At 36.5% G+C, this 16,485-nt stretch overlaps 3 long non-coding RNA genes across 3 annotated transcripts; 2 read left to right on the plus strand and 1 right to left on the minus strand.

The window, feature by feature from the left end:
* The first annotated feature begins 100 nt into the window (after positions 1–100).
* LOC113052209 (uncharacterized) lies at positions 101–10,362 on the plus strand. Its single transcript, XR_003277001.1, has 3 exons — positions 101–1,187; positions 2,019–2,051; positions 9,684–10,362. It is a non-coding gene; the product is annotated as an uncharacterized LOC113052209 (long non-coding RNA).
* On the minus strand, positions 2,068–16,485 carry LOC113052210 (uncharacterized). The gene is made up of 3 exons (XR_003277002.1): positions 16,414–16,485; positions 12,981–13,111; positions 2,068–2,675 (listed from the first exon to the last, which is right to left on the minus strand). It is a non-coding gene; the product is annotated as an uncharacterized LOC113052210 (long non-coding RNA).
* Positions 7,087–7,405, plus strand: LOC113052208 (uncharacterized). Its single transcript, XR_003277000.1, has 3 exons — positions 7,087–7,139; positions 7,222–7,272; positions 7,355–7,405. It is a non-coding gene; the product is annotated as an uncharacterized LOC113052208 (long non-coding RNA).

Below are 16,485 nucleotides of genomic sequence, written 5' to 3' on the forward strand. Positions count from 1 at the left end.
AAGCATTCAAATGTAACACATCAGCGAGGCAAAACTGACGTCTATTTGCGAAAATGTGCTTTGATGCGCTTGTTTGATAACTTGTGGTTAAAGCGCCACGCAGCGGTCAAAGGCTGCAAATGCACTTTACACCGCCACTGCGGCGGTAGGAGTGGCGGTAAAAGCGGTGTTTTGGATGTCTAGTTAGTGTTTAGACCCGATATAGTCCAGCTATGTGTAACCCACTTTTAGCCCAAATAACATTTAATCTGGATAAATGTATTTTTTTTGCAAAATAACTTGTGAGATGTATGATATTCCATCATGTACGCAGAGTCTACCGTGATTACAAGTTGTTTGGTTTACTTTATTTTACATGTTATATGTGTAGGCTGTGCGTAGCAACGATTTAGCTCGTATTCAGACCCGGCTATTGTAGCCCACTTTTAGTCAAAACTGATTAATTTAATTTTTTTGCCAGGCAGTGCATGAAATGGTTAATATTCAATCATGTTCGCATTGGTATGATATCAAGGTTCAATATGTCATTTCACGACATGGTCGATCTGTAGTCACAATTTAGCTCCGAATTGGATGGGCTATATGCGGTCTGCTTTAGCCCACCTGGCGAAATCAAGGCAATCTGGTCTACGTACGGCTTGGCTATAACCCAGATTCAGACCAGCGACCTAGTAGGGGTGTCAACAATAATCGATTCGGCAATGCATTGCGATGTGGGGCATGAACAATTCAGCATCGATGCGGCAAAGTGCCATAATCGATTATGTCACTGTTTATTTTCTGGCGGACAATAAAGTTGTGAAGTTTAAATACTTCCGGTTCCGGGAGAATAACAACAACAACAAGCAAGATGGCTGAGGCGGAGGGAGATGACCATCATAGACGGACTATTACAACAACAACAACAAAAAGTCGACACATCCCAGCCAAGAATTGACGAGTCACTAGTGTCAACATTGCCACACAACTCCGAGAGAGCAAAGAGGATCACACGATCGGTGGCATGTTTTATAGCGAAACACTACTGAGACATGTCTACTGGGACTACTGCCATTGCGCGACTAGATCACTTTAGCCAAATTTCGCGATATACATTTCCGCCATTTTATTTTACACGAGGCAGCTGTCGGAGAGCAACGGGTGAGCAACAGTCTGAGTGAAAACCTTCACATTTCTACTTCGATCTTGTAAGTATGCGTGTTATTTTTGATATGTTCATTGTTTAAATTAGTTAGCTGTTATAATGTGTAGAAACCGTGACATTTTAACATTAACATTGCAGAGTACTACTTTTCTCCAAAAAGTTAACGTTACCTGCACGTGTTATTGCAAATGTATCTAAATTCAACGAATGTGGTAAGCATGAAACTATGAAACTTATCATTACTATTTTTTATTATTATAAAGATACCAGTATATTTTTGTTTTTAAATTAGAGTTGATTTAAAGCAAATTTTGTAAGTACTCTACATAAAATTTAACAGCAGCATAGTGCAACATGAAAAAAAAAAAAATCCCTCTCCATTTAATAAAAGGTAGTGGCAAACATAAAGTCTTTAAACTTGTTTGTAAATAATTAAAATATGCAGCATACATTCAGTTTTCAGTGAATTTGTTCCAGATATAAATCTGAATGCTGCTTCTCCATGTTTTGTTTTGACTTTGGAGATATAAAAGTAGCTGGGTACTGTCCCAGATGTCCTGAGAGGTCTGCTCTGGATGGTTCATAGTGCATCAGAAGATTAGAAATTTACTTTGGCCTTAAAATGTTAATTTAATAACCAACTGTAGTTTTTGGATATGAATTTTTTGACAGACAGATAGCCAGTGTAAAAACCTCAGAACTGGAGTGATGTAATCCACTTTATTTGATTTAAAGACACTGTTTATTGCAAATTATCCTGCAATCAGTCAACAAAGTACAGCAATTGAATATACAGAACACTTGTCAATGACTACCATTAAATGTCTTGTTACCAACATTCATCAAAATATATTTTTTAGTGTGTGTTCAACAGAAGAAAGCCATACAGGTTTGGAACCAAGTGAAAGTGAGTAAATGATTACGTTTTTATTTTTTTTTACGATTTTTATTTATATCGTTTTACCTCTTATAACACAGCCACGTCGAAGTGATCTGAGGGTGCGCGTGCTTCAGTGTGTGCGCATTCTGGGCTGGCTTAGTCTAAGTGCGGCGCTTGCGCAAATTAAGACAGAACGCGGATGCATCACACACCTGGAAGCACGCGAGCCCTCATATCACTTGGACGTGGCTGTGTACAAGAGGTAAAAACGATATAAATACTGTTCATTTTCTCACACAGACTGCTCCTTTCGTGTCTTAGGCCATCAATGTGTACTTACGATGGGGAATTGTTTAATTTGGACTTCTCTGTGCATGGCCTTTTTAGGTGGTGACCATAGACCTGCATTATATGACTGACAGACAAGAATAGTTTGACCTAAAAAAATCAAAGTTGAAACTACTGCGGAAACAAAGACACCTACATCTTGGACGTCGCTGCATCAAGTAGCAGCTTGGATGAATATCTAGATTTGGATGTACAAGGAGATGTGTCTGTGGAGGGTACATCAGTGCTAGGAGATGTGTCTGGGCAGGGTCCATCCACACAAGGACATTTGTTTGAGAGGGGGTCCTTCTTTGATTGTAGATGCTGAAGAGGATCCATCAAATTTTGATTATGGATACAAGGAAACTGCTGATTCTAGTGACTATAGTACAGAGTTTGATTATTCTGATTGCGATGACACACCATCATTACACAATGATTTGGCTGAATGGGCAACAACAACAAGTCAGACACATGCTGCGTTAAATAAGCTGCTAGGAATTTTGAGAACACATGGACATACACTTCCAAAAGATAGCAGAACACTGGATTTGAAATTAAAAACATATGTGGTGGCCAGTACACATAGCATGGCTTAGAGCCAGGTATTCTCCAGTTCCTTTCACAAAACACATGGTTTACAGGTCCTGTAGACCTTACTATCAATATAGATGGTCTGCCAATATTCAAGTCCAGTAAAACTCATTTTTTGGCCTATTCTAGCTAAATTTGCTACTTTTGATCCATTTCTGGTTGCTCTTTATTATGGCAACAGCAAGCCTGACCCTGTTCATGACTATCTTCGTGATTTAATAGCAGAATTGCAGGTGCTTATGGAAAATGGTGTCCCTCACAAAACCACAGTGCACAAAGTAACTCTGCGAGCATTCATATGTGATGCTCCAGCAAGAGCATTTCTGAAGTGCATCAAAGGGCATAATGCATTGCATGGATTTGAGCGTTGTTTGTCAGTTGAGGGAAGGGTTGTCCACTTGAATAAAGTGTCTTGTGAGAAACTCACTGATGATAAATTCAGGCAGTTGCAGTATCCAAACCATCAGAAGGAACCTACACCTCTAGCCCAACTTGGAATTAAATGTGTCTCACAATTTCCTCTAGACCACATGCACCAAATTTTTCTAGGATCTGTGAAAAGATTACTTACCTTTTTGTTGCGCGGCCCAGTTATTTGCAGGTTGAAAAAAGAACAGAGTGAAAAAATCAACAATCAGTTGGTACAACTGAAAGGTGCAATGCCGGCAGAGTTTGCCAGGCAGCCAAGATCTCTGACCGAACTAGATCGCTGGAAAGCAACTGAACTACGGCAATTTCTGCTGTACACAGGACCACTTGTTTTGCAGGATGTTCTGTCTCAGGACCATTATCATCACTTCCTGTCATTAACAGTTGGTATGTCTATTCTCTTGGATGATGATGATGCCAGAAGAGAACACTACCTAGGATATGCCCAAAACCTGCTGGAACACTTTGTGGATACCTGTTCTGAACTATATGGGGAAACTTTCCCAACATACAACATACATTCCATCAAACACATTGCTAAGATGAACTGAAACTTGGTCCAGTCTCGTCAGTTAACTTTTATGGGTGAGAATATTGCCGACGTCAATTAAAATACTCACTCGTATGCCAGATGAATCTAAAAAAAAATCATGCCTCATCATTCTTGTATTTGATTACCATTATTGATAAGTCTTTAAATTTGTCCAATCCACAGGCCATTATGTCTCAAGGACTGAGGCGTGCACCAAAAAAGAAAAATTATGCAGACTACATCCAAGGTAAGTGCCATTTTCACCTTTCAGTTTCTTTTACAACTTTGTTGATGTAGGTCAAAATCGCAGAATAAATTTAATACCATGGCCATATTACAATTGTTTTTAGATATCAGCTCATCAGACTCCCTGATCCCATCACCACCACCACCACAGAACCACCGAGGTAGTTGTGCTGTTATTATTTTGTTTTTCTTTAAATACATTCATGCTGATTACATATTATGTAATATAACAAATCAGTATACATTTAAATTTGTAAATAGGCCATTTTAATCACCTTATTTGTTATATTAAAGATCATCAGGTGGCATGTGAATATTTCACGAACAATAACAGTCCTTGTTCTGTGCTGTCAGTCAGAATTCTGTGGCTGTTCCATTAAATTTTTTTGCATAATATATAATTGTTTTAAGAAATACTATATTTTAGATAAAAACATCAGTGTTTACATCTCATTTACATTATTTTAATATATTCCTTTCATGTTCTAGTTTGTACTTTCCCTGAGCCACCCAAAAAATATGATACGGCCTCCAAACCTAGCACTGCCTCAGGTATTATTTTGGCAACGTGCACAGAAATTTAATTCCAATTAACTTGTTTTGCTTTATATATATATATATATATATATATACACACATTATGTATGTATGTGTGTGTATATAAAAATTATAAATAAATAAAAAAATTCTTATTATTTTATTTTTTTATTAATTATTGATGCTTATACTATTCTTTTTAGTACCAAAAAATAAGAAGGGAAATAAGCCGAGGAAGAGGATCCATTCAAAAATGGGTAAGGTCATTAATCGTACTTGTAAAATAAGTGGTTATGGTATGGATATTGGCCATTTCATTCAAATGTGTTTGCCCTAAGAAATGCTCGTGGATCATTGCTGCTTCAATCACTTGCCTTATAATAGTAAATAGTGTATGTACTAGAGCAAAAAAAAAAAAGCTTAAATGCTCTTATTTTGAGTGGGTGAATTTTAGGCATTCTGTGTAAAGCATTTTACTATAAAAAAATTATAATATTATATTTCTTATTTATTTTGCTAGATCCAGCAGAAATCTTTTCTGAGGACCTTTTTTCAACTCCACCTACTACAAATCCTTGTAAGTAGACTTTTTGAAAATATAAATTAGTAATAATTTTAAGTTTAAACTTGCTTGCATAATATTCAAAGTGTAACCATAGTGTAGTATTGAGAACAATTATTTATTGAAATCTTTCACTAGGTGCTCTGAGTCCATTGGATGACCACGAAATGTCTACACAATCAAGTAGGATATATGTAGACAGACCTAACTGTAAATTCAGTTTATTATTTGATGTTATGCAATATTAACAGGGTGCAGTTAGCTTTATATGCTACACTCAGCTACCTTCTACTCATTTCTCAATTTATCAAATATGGAGTATAATTTAAATTTCAAAACAAGCATTGACCACTTACAAATGACTTCTGGCTGTGTTTCTTGCAATAAACTCAAGAAATACATGTACGGAAAATTATTAGCAATATTGTTTTTAAATTAATCGTGGATGGATATATTTAACACTCGATTGGAGGAATGGAGAAATAAATGAAAGGTGACAGAGCACTATATATAAAGTTAAATGTTCACTGTTAGGAGTTCAACAAAGCTCTCAGGCCATATAATTTTTTTTTTTTTTTTTTTTTTAGGTTGTCAACAAAATCCACAACGCATCTCTCCAATTATTGAACTAAGTAAAGACAAATATTCAAATTAAATAATGAGTAGCCCTAAGTAGCATACTGGTATTTCATCCATAGCTGTTTTAAAATAATACATTATGCTTTCTGTGACTATAAAGGCACTCCATACTCTATGGACTCAACTAGAATTGAAACGCCAAAAAGTAAGATGTGCTTTGATTATTGTTGTTTGTTGACTATAAAAATCCTGTCGAGATAAATTGCATTTGCAACCCATTATTTCAGAAAAATAGAGCTCTGTATTTCGAAATCAATGACTTCTCTTTAATTCACAAAAACAGAGCAGCTTTATTTTTTATTAGATGAATGCAATACAATCTTGATTTACTGTATCTCTAATTCCAATGTTTTTTTCAGGGACTAAGCAGGCATTCAGGGGTCGTTTTTTGGATTTACCAATATGCACCTCAACCCCAGGTTATTGGAAAAAACAAAACTAATAGGTGACAGGACAAAGCATAACATATTTTTTATTTATTTTTTTGGGTGGTGAAATAGTACACTAGCAAATTTTTTAAATGTCATTACTCATTACAGCTTTCAGGACAGAGCGCCAATCCGGAAGTCCTCAAGTCAGAAACCCACAAGGTTATGGACATGTTTTGCCAGAGTAGTCAGATTCTGATCTGAATAGTCCACTAATAGTATATTTGGTACTTAATTGCAGCTTCCAGAACTGAGCGCCAATCCAGAAGTCCTCAAGTCAGAAACCCACAAGGTTAGTATGGACATGTTTTGCCAGAGTAGTCAGATTCTGATCTGAATAGTCCAAATAATAGTATATTGGTACTTAATTGCAGCTTCCAGGACTGAGCGCCAATCCAGAAGTCCTCAAGTCAGAAACCCACAAGGTTATGGACATGTTTTGCCAGAGTAGTCAGATTCTGATCTGAATAGTCCACTAATAGTATATTTGGTACTTAATTGCAGTTTCCAGGACTGAGCGCCAATCCAGAAGTCCTCAAGTCAGAAACCCACAAGGTTAGTATGGACATGTTTTGCCAGAGTAGTCAGATTCTGATCTGAATAGTCCAAATAATAGTATATTGGTACTTAATTGCAGCTTCCAGGACTGAGCGCCAATCCAGAAGTCCTCAAGTCAGAAACCCACAAGGTTAGTATGGACATGTTTTGCCAGAGTAGTCAGATTCTGATCTGAATAGTCCAAATAATAGTATATTGGTACTTAATTGCAGTTTCCAGGACTGAGCGCCAATCCAGAAGTCCTCAAGTCAGAAACCCACAAGGTTAGTATGGACATGTTTTGCCAGAGTAGTCAGATTCTGATCTGAATAGTCCAAATAATAGTATATTGGTACTTAATTGCAGCTTCCAGGACTGAGCGCCAATCCAGAAGTCCTCAAGTCAGAAACCCACAAGGTTAGTATGGACATGTTTTGCAAGAGTAGTCAGATTCTGATCTGAATAGTCCAAATAATAGTATATTGGTACTTAATTGCAGCTTCCAGGACTGAGCGCCAATCCAGAAGTCCTCAAGTCAGAAACGCCCAAGGTTAGTATGGACATACTTATGAGATTAGCTTTTTGCCATGTCGGTTACATGTTTTTGCTTCCTTTTTCTTTCCTTTTTTTTACAGAAAAGAAAGACAGGTTTCCAATGACAGACAAAAGTAAGTATCAATACATTTTTACTATAATATTTTTTGCAATTTTCCTGAATCATGACCGTGGGAGTAATTAAAGATTATTCACTTTATCTTTTATCTTCTGGTTGATAGCTGGCCACAGTTCTTTTCCTTGATGTCCAATATAGATGAGAAGGCAGTGATTTGTTAAAACTCTCATTCAAAATTTTTGTTATTGATGTTTAGGAGTTGTCATACCTCAGTATTGTGATGCAATTTTTTATTGTCCTTTAAATTAGCACAATGCCTTTGTTGCATTTAGGATCTCAAAAAAAGGTTTTGACACAACTTTTAGAAATAAAAGATGAACTGCCAAGAATAGGGAAAATTGTGGAACCAGAAACTGGGTTCCACATGTCAACCTTGGGCACTGAAGATGAGTTTGAGAACTTAGAGAGGCAGCTTGAAAGTGGGAATACATGGGCAGCAATGGTAAAAAACTAACAAACCAAAAAACACTCCAAAGCAACTTTTCCACACTAAAATGCTCATCTTTGACAGTCTAAAATTAATTTGAAATATAATATGCAATTTATGACTGCTACAACAAAAGAAGTCCTTTCAATCAACTGCCTTATTCTCAGTCATCAGAGGTATGCGTGTCTGTTTAGGCTAATTAACAGTGATTTTCTCTCTCTCTCTCTCTCTCTCTCTCTCTCTCTCTGTGTGTGTGTGTGTGTGTGTGTGTGTGTGTGTGTGTGTGTGTATATATATGTATATACAGTGTTGGTCAAGTTACTTAAAAAAAAGTAATTAGTTATAGTTACTAGTTACTTCTCACAAAAAGTAACTGCGTTAGTAACTGAATTACATCATTACAAAAGTAACTAATTACCAGGGAAAGTAATTTTAGCATTACTAAAAAAAAAAAGTTTAAATATAAGAAATTTCTCGGATACCCACAATATGAAATGTTAAAATGAATGAATGAAGTCACACACCTTTACAACTGGTAGTCATTCTGTAATAGCCTATTGGCCTACATGAAGTATTTTCTTCCTCAGATTAAGTTTAACAAAAAATGCTCTCAATATAATACTGAACAATGTATCAACATAAATAATAATAATAATACAATATAATCTTTTGGGGGTTTATTTTTATAACCTACAGAGAACCCTCATCATCAGAGGTTATTAATTTTAGCCAAATTCTAGTAATGTTTGCCGCACGTGTTCACAACCGTCAAACAAATATGTTTGAACGTTCCCTGCAGGTTATTTTGGAGTTTAGGTTATATGCTACAGAGAGTATTCTAATACTCTAAATAAAGTATTTATTCTCTGACAAACTCGTTCTCTCTCGCGCACTGTTGAGCGCGTTCTCTGACACACAGCCGGTTTCTTTCACGCACTGTCGAGCGCGCTCGCGGCATTCGCCTCACTTTTGGCCAGTCCGTCGATTCATAAACACTCACACACCACAGAAAAAAATTTGCAGCTCCTATGGTTGAGAGAAAGCCTACTCGTATGATAAACGCTTCAGTGAGCTCAATTACAGTAACGCCGCATTTTTATTGACAGTAACGGGAACGGCATTTGTAATGTAATGTTTATTTATAACGCCGTTATTCCCTTATATTATATATATAAAGAGTTCAGATGCAAAAGCCTCTAAGTGCCATCTGAAATTTTCTTCTCAAATGTTCATTTGTATCAAGCTCATATATGTAATTTCACTTAAATGAAATAAAATTAATTAATTTTCATTGCTATTTAAGTGAAATTACTGAACTTGCATATATGAGCTTGATAAAAATGAACATTCGAGAAGAAAATTTCAGATATATATGTATATGTATGTATGTGTGTGCGTGTGTATATAGCCTATATATGTATATATATATATATATATATATATATATATATATATATATGTGCCTTGTACAGAATTGTTCAATACGCGTATCGTTACATGCCGTATTGCATCACCATTTCGCGAGCAAAAATGTTCAATTATTGATCTTAATTATAATATTGATATCAATTATTGTCTATATTGATATAAATTATATAGTCTCAATCTATATTCTGTTACTTCTATTTATTAAATCATCCTAGCAAAAGTGATTGACTAATTAGTTAAAAAGGATTGTCAACAATGTTTTTCTTGAGCAATAATTCTTTCCTTTTTCTCATTTGGCAGACGCAGTGATGACCAGCTTTCCATCAGTTATGGAATGTGAAATAAAAAATGCTATTTCTAATCATTTCAAACAAGCACCAGGGAGGGCAGGGGGTGGGGGTTATGGATCTTAAGTAAACAGTTAATTCTTAAAAATTAATTGTTTTACATATTTTTCCAATGTTTTATTTGTTAATTTTTATGTTTGAATGTTGTCCAAGTTGTTGTTGTCTATATAATTGTTCAAAATAAATCCCTTTATATTCAATTAGTTTGGATGGATTTTCATTTATGAGAACCTGTTATATTTGAGTGAAAAAAATCCTTATGCCTCATTTTGTTGTCTATTACATGTATATGTAGTGTAATTGATGACTAGTCTATTCTTGGGCTATGGTTAGACGTCTATTAGATTTTCACTGACAGCCCAAAATCAGCCTTGTTTTAGCCTAGACCCATATTGCCTGTCTATTAGACGTATGTTGTTTAGCAGTCTAATTGATGATTAGTCTATTCTTGGGCTATGGTTAGATGTCTATTGGACGTATAAATATAGTCGTTCAATAGCTGTCTGATTGTCTATTCTTGGGCTATGGTTAGACGTCTATTAGATGTATATATGTAGTCATTCAATAGCTGTCTATACTTGGGGTATGTTTAGACGTCTATTCGATTTTCACTGACAGACCAAAATTAGCCTCGATTTATCCTAGACGTCTGGGCTGTGTTTAGATGGCTATTAGACGTCTATTAGACGCAAAATTGCTTGCTGGGATGTTACCATGCTGTCTGGGTTATGCAGTTTCAAAAGTCTTTGACATGCTTCAACTGGCTCTGCAGGATACCAGCTGGGGACGAGGGGGTTTTCTAGCGAAACGATCAGTTATTTTATATGAAATAACTGATTGTTTCACTAGAAAACCCCCTACTATAAAATAACTGATAGTTTCGCTAGAAAAAACCCTCGTCCTCAGCTGGTATCCTGCAGAGATAAATCCAGAAATGTTTTCCTCAAAAAACTTCATTTCTTTTACACTGAAGAAAGACATGGATATCTTGGATGGCATTGGGTGAGTAAATTAAGAAATTTCCATTTTGAGGTGAACTAATCCTTTAAGGCTAAATTTATAATTCCATTCACCATTTCTGGCCAATTTAACTAATAATATTTTAAATTATTCAAACATGGCCAAGATCACTATGACAAAACGCTGTGTTTCAGTGGAATGACTGTGTGTTCATCAATGATGTATGATGTCAATGGATAAAAATCTACCAAGTCATTAATGTTAACACACTGCATTCCTGTACTTTGTTGTGTCACAGAGTACAGGTGGTATTTGGGAAGATGGTCAGGTTTGTGTTTGTCCATAAGAAAATACACAGTGGCATTATCCTTAACTAAAATGATGACAAGCTCCCCAAATTCCATAGACTCATCATTATTCAAGACTAGGAAATTGCCCTTCTTGTATGATGTACTTTTGTACTGAATTTCTGTGGAGACGATGGTATCATTTTCTGAAAATCCAAATTTACTAACAGCATGATTGAGTGTGTCACTGTAAAGGTTGGGAATAAAAGCACAACCATTTTTAATTTGCAGAAGCACACTGCATCCTGGTCCTGCCGAGACATATGCCTGAAACATCTGATGCCTTTCAGAAAAAGTTAGGCAAATGTTCTTGAAGTTTTTCAAATGCCTGGCACATCTCTTGAAATAGCTTTTTTTATTTTCAAAACGCATCGTCCATAATCTGATAAGGGGGCCAAATTTCAGAATTAGCGAGGGATAATGCCTTAAGTAATGGTGTTTTGGTTTTAGAGTACTCTGAGGAAACAAACATTTTCTTGAATCCAGGGGCCCGTTCTTCGTACGTCGCTAACTCAGTTAGCTGGATTTGATTGTTGACGATTTGGCGTGATCTTGGATTGTTTCGTTCTTCGAAGCTCATCCCGGAGCTGCTGTCATAGCAACAGGTCCGTAAACTTAAACCTGCTCGGGAGCAGCTTATTTCATGTAAACAGGATTAGATAGCTTCTTTTCAAACAGAACTGATACTCAAAATATATCTGCTACCACCGCTACTTTATTACAAGAGTATCGTACTGATCCAGGGACAATAAAAATAATCATTAAAAAAATAATTTAAAAATAATTTAAAAATGTTGTGTAGTCCATAACAGCCTACTATAGACACAGCCAGTTTTACTCACTGAAATATTTATTTGTCATAAAAGTATTACTTCATAATTGTATTAGAGTCTTACACACATGCTATACAGATAATAGAGTCGTGCATTATTTTGAGTGATGACTGCTATTATAAGAGTGGCTTGATGCAGATGACATGATATTGACCCTTAAGAAACTTTCATTAATGCTGTCACGTAACAAATCTTTCCAAATATAAAATGAAATGAATATATAATTTCTACATTGAAATAAAAATGTAAAGACCGCAAACTATTATAAATTGCGAATCTAAATAATTGGGGATCATGAAAAAAATAAAAACATGTATCTATTATCTGTTTCATGTATCTATTATAACATTTATGTAGTTTTGTTTGCTTGGCTGTTTCCTTATAAAAGTCCAGAAATGTGTCAAGCTTTTCGTCAGGTGTTGTTTTAAATTATATGACGTCATTACATTGCCGTCTTGCCACCAGCCAATCGCTGCACTGCTGATCATGGTTTCGTTTATCGATACATATCCCCTTTTAAGCCAACACATGAACGCGCAATTATCTCAGATAACTCAATCCAGCGATACTAATCATACACAACAGGTGTGTTCGAAGAACCCAATTAGCCGGATCAGGATTTAGCACGATGATATCATCTTGGATGTGTCATTTGATCTCGGATGTAATAAGCGACTCTGATACTCTTTGATTATGATGTCAAGATAAGCTACCTGTGATAATGAAATCTTTTGCGCACAAACCATATTGACAATATCTTTGAGCAGGAGAGTCAACTGCCACACGTCATCATCTGCATTTTGCACCTTGTTGCCAATTAGAACAGAAAGCAACCTCAAAAAATTCCAGTTCTGGACAGCTTGACCAGAGAGTTTGAGTGCACCAGATTTGACAGAGCATGGCTTTGTGAAAGCATCAGAACCTTTGTACTTGAATTGTTTGATTCGTCTGTTCAATTGGGTATACGTGAACCATTTTCTTTCATTAATGAAATACTTCAAGTACAGAGCAAGATCATAGGACAAAACACCCACAAAAATGTCATGGTATAAACAAGGTGGGAGACCAGGTTGGCATACATGAAAGTTTGGCAAATCATTGAAAACTGACCTCTGTTTTATTCCTTTGACTTCTCTGCTCTCCTCAGAGAGGCGACAGCAGCGTTGTAGGTATCAGCGGTTCCTTGCTGTCCGCAAAGATTGGGTTCTTTCTGAAATTCGTCTCTGGTGACATCACAGTACCTGCAAAAATAACAGGAATGACTAAAGTTTTCAGTAAACCCACCAATGCTGTGTGACCCTAAATTATCCCCTGCAATACAGTACAAAGCCCCTCTGACTGTTTCCCCTCCTGCAGTGACTCCATTTTCTTCAAAATCTTTCAGATCCAATAACATGTCAGCAAAAACTTTAGCACATCCAAATTGTTTTAGGTCATTCTCGCCACACAGCAAGACTAGGGGCATATGATCCGTGTTGGACCGCACATTAACAGGCAAATTTGCCACAGAGAGATAAACAGCGAGAACTTTGTGTGTCTTTTTTGCTGAGCCTAGAGGATTGACTACTTCAAATGCATCTTGGTATAAAATAAGTTTCAGGCCTCCTGGGTTTGCAATGCAGAACTGGTTGGACTTGAAGGCTTTTCCATCACAAATGTCACTAAGAATGCATGCATCCGTTTCATTTGAATGTTGCAGAACTGAATTCTTCCAAAATTCAGATTCTAGTAAGCTAATCAATGTTTGCTTACCAGGTATGTAATAAGCATTCCTTTGTCTCATATTTTCCTCATATCATAATCTAACTACTTTGGGCTCTACATATTTAAACATGCGTTTGAATGTCTGAGCTCTTGCATGGGTTGTTCTCAGTGGGCCTTTGTGAGATGAAGAGAACAGATCAGAATCCTTAATACAATCACATACTTTTCCCATGACATCATCAGTTAGATTAAACTCATCTTTCAAGAGTGAGTGTAATTTGCTCAAAGTGTAATCAAGGCATAATTCATGTACATTTTGCATTTCTTCAACAATTATTTGTATTGTTGAAGCTGGAAGTAGGAGCTGCCCTTGCAGTTTAAGATAGAACAAGCAAACATTCCTAAGAAATGTTTCATTGAAATTCGGTAGCAATTCAGTACCTTCTTCTGTTGCACCATCTAAAGTCTGGGAAGCCTCATCACAAGCAGTGGCAGAGCACTGGGGTGTGATGTCTCTGTAAATAACATTTATGTTGTAAATGATGACTTCAAAGTAAATGTGCTTTGACAACCGGCCATTGGACATGTCACAGATCTTCCCTCCACTAAATGCCTTTTTAAAAAAGCAAAACTCTGATGTGAAAAATCTGTCAAATTATCGCCCAATCTCAAATCTATAATTTCTGTCTAAAATCTTGGAGGGTGTGGTTGCAGCTCAATTAAACAAACACTTAATTGAAAATAAACTATTTGAGCCACATCAATCAGGTTTTCGAAAATTACACAGCACTGAGACTGCGTTGGTGAAAGTCGCTAATGACTTACTAATTGCCTCCGACACGTCCATTCTCATTCTTTTGGATCTCAGTTCAGCCTTCAACACTATTGAACATGCCCTACTACTTAATCGCCTCGAATATGTATTTGGCTTGTCAGAGACAGTTCTTGACTGGTTCAAGTCCTATTTCACTGACCGTAGTCAATTTGTTTTCTATGGGTGGTTATAGGTCCGAGATTGGTTCTGTTCCTACGGATGTTCCACAAGGTTCAGTCTTGGATCCTCTACTCTTTAGTATTTACATCTTTCCACTTGGTCAATTACTACAATCTCTCAACCTTAACTATCACTTTTATGCTGATGATACACAGATTTATATCCATACTAGACCGGGTCAGCAAGTGAACGTTGGGCATCTTTCTAACTGTATTGCTGAGATAAAGATTTGGATGTCCAATAATTTTATGTCTCTAAACGGCTCTAAAACAGAAGTCATGCTCCTTGGATCTCCACATCAACTGCGAAAGGTTGGGTCTCCTACTCTGTCTGTTGATGGCGTTGCACTGGAGTTTAAGTCCAAATTAAAGAATTTGGGTGTCATATTTGATGCCACACTGTCATTTGAGCCTTTTGTCCAGAAAACAGTTAAGACATCGTTTTATCACATCAGAAATATAGCCCGGCTACGTCCTATGTTATCCTTTTCAGTAGCTGAGAAGTTGATTAACTCTTTTGTCTATTCGCGCATTGACTACTGCAATGGTCTTCTAGCTGGGGTATCTAAATCATCACTGGATAAATTGCAATATCTTCAAAATTCAGCTGCTAGAGTACTATCTGGGGTCAAGACCAGGGACCATATAACTCCAGTCTTGGAGTCCCTGCACTGGCTACCTGTTAGGTACCGTATTGATTTTAAAATCCTTATGTTGGCCTATAAATCTCTACACAATCTGGCACCTGAGTATTTGACTGACTTATTAATCCCCTACACACCACGTAGCAATCTGCGCTCCTCTCAGAGTGGTCTATTGGTTGTTCCCGAAGACACGGCTTCATACGTGGGGTGACCGAGCATTCTCTGTCTATGCTCCTAAGCTCTGGAATTCTCTCCCGGCCGACATCAGGGAAGCAAATTCATTAGTGACTTTTAAATCTCTTCTTAAAACATTTTATTTTAGGATTGCTTTTACATTAACTTGATTTTATGCGTTTATTTTCTTGTACTTACATTGTGTTTATTCATTTGCTGTTATGCTTGTATGTAAAGTGCTTTGAGAAAGCTACTTTTAAAGGCGCTATACAAAATAAATATATTATTATTATTATTATTATTATTATTTATAAGTGAACAAGAAGTTCCTGCATGGTCTGAAATCGTTCTGAACACAGCGACATGGCACAAATAAAATTTGATATAATGGCTGTGCCAGTGTTAGACGGTTCTGGCACAATGTGCTTTCGATAGAAGTGACCCTTAAATGCTGCATATGTGCAAAATGTCTGCCTGCAATCAGTGCTCTCACACTTAAAAACACAGCGTGGTTCGTTTCTATGAACCTTACAGTGCAACACATAACCCCTCAACGTTTGCAATGTTCTGCCGCAAAAACGACAATCAATCATGTTCAAAACTACCTTCTTATTATCTAAGACCACAATGTTTAAGTCCGCGTGGGGAGCTTAAAACAGAAGTAAGAAAAATAGCGATTAGCTAACAGCCAGCAGTAAATGCAGAAAAATTAATTGAACGGTTGCCCACCTATTTATTAAATTACGTTAGTGAAATAAGTAAAAACACATTGTTTCTTTTAACTAAAATGCATCTTTTCGACTTAACCTGACAGTTGAGTAAGCCTATAATGCTTCAGTGATATTAATTTAACGTTAGCTGCTAAAACTTTTTAACCTAAAATGGCGGGAGAGACAGATAATGAAAAAATCAACATGAAATGCAGAAATAGGATTTATAAACACTCTCTCTCTTCACTATACTATACTATAAACTATACATTTAACGTGAAATTACAAAAAGACACAACGTTTCTTTTGACTAAATACCCTTTTCTCTTTGACGACAGTGTTCATCAGCATCAGACAGAAACCGCGCTCGACACAGTGTGGGTGTTGATG

Source organism: Carassius auratus, chromosome 32 (genome assembly GCF_003368295.1).
Source record: "Carassius auratus strain Wakin chromosome 32, ASM336829v1, whole genome shotgun sequence".
Classification (NCBI taxonomy): Eukaryota; Metazoa; Chordata; class Actinopteri; order Cypriniformes; family Cyprinidae; genus Carassius; species Carassius auratus.